The sequence below is a fragment of the Ictalurus punctatus genome, chromosome 4 (assembly GCF_001660625.3).
Source record: "Ictalurus punctatus breed USDA103 chromosome 4, Coco_2.0, whole genome shotgun sequence".
NCBI classification, from domain to species: domain Eukaryota; kingdom Metazoa; phylum Chordata; class Actinopteri; order Siluriformes; family Ictaluridae; genus Ictalurus; species Ictalurus punctatus.
In genome coordinates, this window is record NC_071284.1 from 35,994,761 (window position 1) to 36,002,121 (window position 7,361).

General features: G+C 36.4%; 2 long non-coding RNA genes across 3 annotated transcripts in view; both read right to left on the bottom strand.

The window, feature by feature from the left end:
* LOC128629601 (uncharacterized) overlaps positions 1-3,210 on the bottom strand; it is a 3,371-nt gene extending 161 nt beyond the window's left edge. Inside the window, exons 1-3 of one of the 2 annotated variants that reach the window (XR_008393962.1) lie at positions 3,014-3,210; positions 417-660; positions 1-174 (exon numbers count right to left, since the gene is read on the bottom strand). The exon at positions 1-174 is cut by the window's left edge and continues 161 nt beyond it. This is a non-coding gene — a long non-coding RNA (uncharacterized LOC128629601). The remainder of the gene's footprint in view (positions 175-416; positions 661-3,013) is intronic. The other variant, XR_008393961.1, reaches the window with a different exon arrangement.
* A 588-nt stretch (positions 3,211-3,798) lies between these two features.
* LOC108264776 (uncharacterized) lies at positions 3,799-5,787 on the bottom strand. The gene is made up of 3 exons (XR_006982447.2): positions 5,476-5,787; positions 5,315-5,374; positions 3,799-3,963 (listed from the first exon to the last, which is right to left on the bottom strand). It is a non-coding gene; the product is annotated as an uncharacterized LOC108264776 (long non-coding RNA).
* Positions 5,788-7,361: the final 1,574 nt, after the last annotated feature.

The following is a 7,361-nucleotide window of genomic DNA, read 5'->3' on the forward strand; positions in this document are numbered from 1 at the left end:
TAAAGTCACACACTGGTTTCCTCTCATGTGATGAACATGCTGGAAGGGGAATGTATGACTCTGACTCTGAATCTAACTACTTAGGTGTGATTACTTTATGCTAATTCGGCTAATATTGCTGTGTGCTGTTGAAGCTAGCCTTGACTCATTCATCACATGTGTCCGCTTGTCCTGCTGCAGGAGAAACACATCCAAGAGATTTAAATGAATAGTTTATTTTATAATTTAAATAAATATTAGTAGATTCATTTTCAGTGCTCCACAGGGGCAGCGTGTTGTGCTCTCTGCTGTATTCTGTGCTTTCTAAAGTAATTAAAGTTTATTATTACACTTTACACCGTGTAGAGGATTATTCTCCGTGATAAATCAGCAATCACACAGAACTCTAACGAAACAGAATATTTCACGTGTTTTACCTGTTTGTTTGGGTAAAATGTGTGTCTCTGGTTCATCACACATCCTGACTAGCTGAGTCACTCTGTTATGAGCAGAACACATTATAAAAACTTTTACTTTTAGTAAAATCTTATTTTCCTCCCTGACTGATAATGTGATAATGTGGTGCAGGTGCTGATTATTTCCGATCAGCCAAACATTAGTGTCATCTGGAACATCTTGTTTCTTTACTAAGACTGCAGATTGTTTTACATCAGATTGTGTCTGAAAAAATCAGAAAAATAACTCTATTAGCAGAAAGGCTAATCACTGTTAGCACGCTACTCACAGATAACATTTCCGTAAACATGCTAACCCACGCTAACATTACAGTAAACATGCTAATACATGCTAACATTACAGTAAACATGCTAATCTGCGTTAACATTACAGTAAACCTGCCAATCCGTGCTAACATTACAGTAAACATGCTAATCCGTGTTAGCATTACAGTAAACATGCTAATAGGCACTAACATTACAGTAAACATTCTAATCCATGTTAACATTACAGTAAACATGCTAATATGCGCTAACATTACAGTAAACATGCTAATCCACACTAACATTACAGTAAACATGCTAATCCATGTTAACATTACAGTAAACATGCTAATACGCACTAAGATTACAGTAAACATGATAATCATAGCTAACATTACAGTAAACAGTAAACTTTGCTTGTATTTCCACATTTATAAGTCGCTTTGGATAAAAACATCTATTAAATGAATAAATGTAAATGTAAACATGCTAATCTGCGCTAACATAGCAGTAAAGATAGGGGTGTCTGTGGCTCAGGTGGTCGAGCGGGTTGTCCACTAATCCACTAATCGTAGGGTTGGCAGTTCAATTCCTGGCCCATGTGACTCCACATGCCAAAGTGTCCTTGGGCAAGACACTGAACCCCAAGTTGCTCCTGATGGCAAGTTAACTACCTTGCATGGCAGCTCTGCTACCATGTGTGTGTGGGTGAATGAGACACAGTGTAAAGCGCTATATAAGTGTGCCATTACCATTTATAGATGCTAATCACAGTTATAACATGTTAGCATATAGCTACTGTGCAATTAAATAAATAATGTTTTAGTTTTTATCTTGGACTGAAATGAAACAGTTGTAGGAAGTGAACTTTGTGTGTGTGAGTGTGTGTGTGTGTGTGAATGCTATCAGATAATTAATGAAATAAAAACTTCCTGTTTCATTACACACGCCATCTAACACATCCATTAACACAAGTTTGAATAAATAAAGCTGAAATCTGTTCATATTTTCCGTTATGGAGGTTTTTAAAAAATGTTTTTAATTATTTTCCTCAGTAAATTGTTTTGTGGTTATAAATAGATGTTCCTCTCTCTGGAAGTCAATTACAGCAGTTTCCACATCTGATAATTATCCATGAGTCACCTTCCACCCCAGAACTCCCTGTATTCACCACTCACCCATCCCCCACTGCACATCACAACCCGTGTGTGTGTGTGTGTGTGTGTGTGTGTGTGTGTGTGTGTGTCTGTATGGGTGTATGTCTGTGTGTCTGTGTCTGTGTGTGTGTTTGTGTGTGTGTGATTAGTGAGGTGATGATTTTATTTACTCTCTCTGTCAGTAACTCATTTCCACGCCTCACTGTGTTTCTGTTTTATACACATTACTTAAAGTTAGAAGATTTATTAGTAAATGTTCTGGCAGTTAAATTGTGTTTAAGAGAAAGAACAGTGTAGTTAAAATCAATCAGTGCGTTTACATGGACAACAATAATCCACTCTTAACCCGATTAAGACCATACATTAATTACCTTAATCTAATTAAGGTCATACTCGAATTAAGCAATAATCGAATTAAGACAGGTGGAGTATTCCTGTTTTAGTCGCATTATGGACGTGTATTACAGACATGTAAACACCTTAATCACATTATGAACGCAATTTGGGACTCACCCACGGCTTCAAGCAGTTGTCTAATAGCACGTACCGCATGACAAATAATTAACTGCACTTAAAGCATTCGTAAAAAAAATTAATAAAAACACCCAAAACTGTATACGGTCCCATAACGAAGATGAACTGTATGTTGATACGTGAAATTCTAGGGACGTCGGATGGCGTAGCGCGGTGACGTAATGACGCGGGCTGTTAATCTAATTATATTCTAAAACATGTAAAACGGGAACATGACAGGAGTATTCTAAAAGCGACTCATGTAAACACCTTAATCACATTATTATCTTACTCAGGGTAAGGTCAATAATTAGATTACTGCTGTCCATGTAAACGTAGTCAATGATTAAATGTTAAGCACAATTTACAGAAAGCTTTAAAATTACATTCAAAATCTTTACATAAATAAAATCTAAACATCTCTATATCTCAGCTCTATAAATACTTCTCAATCCTTCGATGCCTTGTGCAAGAAAACCTACACTTCATTCTAAATAAATATTATGCTAAATGCTGAGCTTAGCGTTAGTGCCAAACTAAGGCAGCATTTAAAATGACACAAATATGTGAAAAACATCAAGGATAAACAGAGGGGTTCAAAACTAAATAAGTAAACTATGTAAATAAAAAACCTATAATTATTACCTGTGTGTATACCACAAAGCAGTAGAACTCTTGGATCTGAAGGCGTTGATGAGTTTTCTATAACAGCGACTCTGACAATAGCGCAGGGTTTTATTAATGCAGTCGTTCTGATGCGTTATGGTTGCTATAGTAACGGCTTGTTCACAGGGACGTGTACAGCAGACATGCCGCATAAACAGATTAAAATAGAATTGTGTGTAAACAATAAATGATGTGGTTAAATTATTTGTAAGGAGAAATTTATTTTAAAATTCTGGAAGGAGTCTCCAGTGTCAGCAGTTTGTAAAAGTAACTCTTCACATAACACTTCATCACACAACCACTGTGTTGATTATTTTCCTATAACACCACAACCTAAAGTGTGTTATTACTTACTTATTTCAGTTCATGTTGTTTTTAATAAAATGTTTATTTTTCTCAACATTAATGTCTTTGTTTTACGCCGCAGCAGTGTTCAAATGTGACGCTGCTAATGCTGAGTGTAATTAAGGATCATTTTCACAGCAGTTTGTTTTTGTGTGTATTACAATGTGTGTGTGTGTGTGTGTGTGTGTGTGTGTGTGTGTGTGTGTGTGTTGTTTTGCAGATGTTGCAGACATCATGGCTAATTAAGGTGCTGATGTTTTTCATGCTCATAGTTAATCAAAAGAGAATGATTTGAAATTGTGTGTCATTCTTCCTGCTTTATTACTTTTCTGATGAATTGTAAGTCAAAATGAAAGAAAAAAAGCCCTACATACAGAAGGCCATAAATCACAAGTATAACACACACACATACACAGACACACACAGACACACACACACAGATCTGTTATTAACATAGTGGAGAGATGGCACTGTAACACACCTGTTTCCTCTGAATGTAAGTAACTGTGATGTCCTTAAATCTCTGTAGAAGAACCTCTTCTCTTCAAGTCTGTTTAAAAATGCTACAGGTTCTTCTGAAAACCCTGTTTTGTGTCAGAGAAGTAAAAAAGGAATCTTGAAGTATTTTTCTAATATTATGTATTCCTTATATGGTGAAAAACTGAAATCTGTGCAGTTGTGTACACTTATCTCTCTATTTGTTAGCATGACTTCTGTTAGCATAGCTTTCAGAGTCAGAGTCCGTGTTAATTCTGTTACATTGTGAGAAAGTAAGGGTGTGACCTGTGGTACACCTTCTAGCATATGTACATACACACAGATCTCTTTTGTTGTTTCTATTATTTTTATTGTGTAGGTATTTATGGAAATTATTTTCTTTCTTTTTTTGATGTTACTCATCCTACTTGTGCTGCTGTGTCAATCTGAATTTCCCTTATGGGGGACCAATAAAAGTACATCTTATCTTATCTTATCTTATCTTATCTTATCTTATACATGTTTTATACATTTGTTGTATACACCTCTATATTATATACACCCATAACATTTTTTATACACCAATTACACCTGTTAAACCCAGTGATGTGAAAAAGTATTTGCCCCATCTTGATTTCTTCTGTTTTTGTGTATATGTCATACTATATAGTTTTAGATCTTCAAACAAAATACGACATAAAACAAAGGCAACACACAATACAGTTTTTATCTATTTATTTTTACTGATGCAAAAAAGTTATCCTCCACCTATCAACCATGTGAAAAACTAATTGCCCCCTTAAACTTAAAACCTGGTAGTGGAGGTAGTGCCAATGTCTATGTCTCTGACTTACATTTACACATTAACATATTAGCACTGATACTCCTGTGTTTTAGTTCCATAATCCTGAGAGCATTATACTTAATATTTTTAGTGTTACTTACATTATTCTATTTTACTGTACATTCTATAATTATTAGTGATCTTGATTATGAGTATTTAACTGCAAGTCTGTTCATCTTCACCTAACAATATACATATGGACTGTCCTTTCTGTTGAAAATGTGTTAACAGAGAATTTCATTTAATTTTATGAGGGATTTTGTTTTGTATAGGATGGATGTGTTTTATGTAAAAGAGATCTGTATGTGAGTATATATGTATATATGTGTAACACCCCTTTGGTGTACTACCTTTTACTTAAGGAGCTACCCTGAGTTCTTTTCTATTTATAAACAGAAATACCAACCACTCACTCGTAATCAAACCAATGCTTAAATCTTTAACCTTTTTTTACTAATAGAGACACAATATTTAACAAGAACGTTCAGTCATCAAACATTCAACTACAGTTTTAAATTCTAAACAGTTCTCAGAATCCCTTAATAAGTTTTAAACGTCACAGATCAACCAAGAAAAAATCCACATTACCCCATAAACAAACAAAATACTAGTACCAAGTTCCCCGTTGCAGGCCTGAATGTAGCTGGAGTGCGTAGAAGCCTCAAACAAAATGGCTGCTTCATCACGAGGGCAAGAACAAAAAAATGGTACCTTGATCAACAATGGGGTCACAGTCACGCAGGGTCATTGCAAGATAAGAAGAAGATTCACACACAGACAGTCATCCGCGAAGTCCACAGCTCTTTTCTCCGTGACAAACACAGTCTCTGCTCCTCCAGTTGGCTGTTCGCTAACTTCTTAGCAAAAACCACATGTGCACTAGTATCTAAGTCTTAACAGCTAGCTGTTATCTGTTATACTCTTTCCACGGTAATATAACGTCTCTCCGAGGTTATACGCTCCACTGATAGCTTATTACACCGCTACAGTTACATATAGTGCTCTGGTCGACCACTTGCAGTGATGGTACTTGAATGAAAGAAAAAACCTGCAGCTAGCAAATTAACACATCTTTTCTACACGCACGCGCTTCTCTCCCCTCCCCCTCTCTCGCATTTTTTTTTCCTCGACCTTCCGGTGACCTGTAACCCCCTCCTGATAGGTCCATTAACACAACAACTCAAACTGACCCTTTTTTTCATCCACTCCCAAATACACAGGTAGTATAGCATCACACATAATATCTTTAACCCTTTAAATCTGTTTAATAACTTATCTATGAATGAATCAATTTAAATAAGGACACTATTTTTCACCTCGCTACGTATGTATATATGTATGCAGTATAAATAAAGGAGTAGTGTGCAGAGCTTGTGTCCACACAGCTGAAGCTGATTAATCATGTGCACTTGTTACTTGTCATTCATATATACTTTTGCTCTGATCAGCATTCATTACTACACAGCTGTGAAATAAAGTGTTTGGTGTTAAAGGATTTTAAATCTCTCTCTGTTTTTCCCTCTCCCACTTTTTTGTTTTTGCTTGTTTTCAAGGATGATGCTTCATTGATTTGTCCTGAGATTAGCTTTTGTAAAGCATTCACATTGTGATCAATCACACACACACACACACACACACACACACACACACACACACACACACACACAGCAGGACTGGAATACTCACAGAGGAAATGTAAGTTTAACTGATGAAACTCTGTGTAATGTGTGTTGTTTTACAGAACAGAAGTGTGTGTGATGTGAGTGATGTTGAGGTTGCTGAGCTACAGCTCTATGTTTAGACCAGATGCAGAACCCAACACAAAGAACTGTTAAAGATGTAGAACCCAACATAAACACAAATCTTTTACTTCAATACAAGAGACAGTATTCATGTAACTAATTTACATTAGTTGTGTACTAGATCCCTAAACAAGCATTTATCAAACCACTGATTAAAAAACTGACCTAGTCACATGTCAACTATTTAATTATAGGCCAATATCAGACTGGCCCGTGATCTCCAAGATCCTAGAAAAGATTGCAGATCAGCAGTTTTCATACTGCATGGGAATAACATTCATGAAATATTACATTCTTTACTCTATATATGCTAAATATGAATAAAATGAATATACTACCTCTGAGAACAATTTTTGAAACACGGTACTCTATGCCGTACACAACAGTGACACACAGCAGTCAGGTGACAGACACCAGCTTAACAAAGTTGAGGAATGTGTAATGAACTATGGCACAGGGGCATGGTCGAGCGTCAGCTGTGTATGGACAGGAGGCAGGTGGAACTGGCAGGTAACGTGTGATGATTCTCACCTGTGTGTGATCACGGCGAATTGACTTTGTTTGTTTAAATTTTAGACAGCTGTGAACCTGAGAGAGAGACAGAGAGAAAGAGAGAGAGAGAGCAAGAGAGAGAGAGAAAGAGAGAGAGAGAGAGAGAGAGAAAGAGAAAGAGAGAGAAAGAGATAAAGAGAAAGAGGAGCAGAACTCAGTGTTTGTGAAATGCTGAGCTGAAATGCTGAAAAGCACAATAAAAAGGAAATCAAATAAAAGGAGCCTGAAGCTTTGCCACGAGTTGCCTGTCTCCTGAGTTCTCTTTCCCACCCATACACACCAGGATTCTACAAGGACATTAGACACT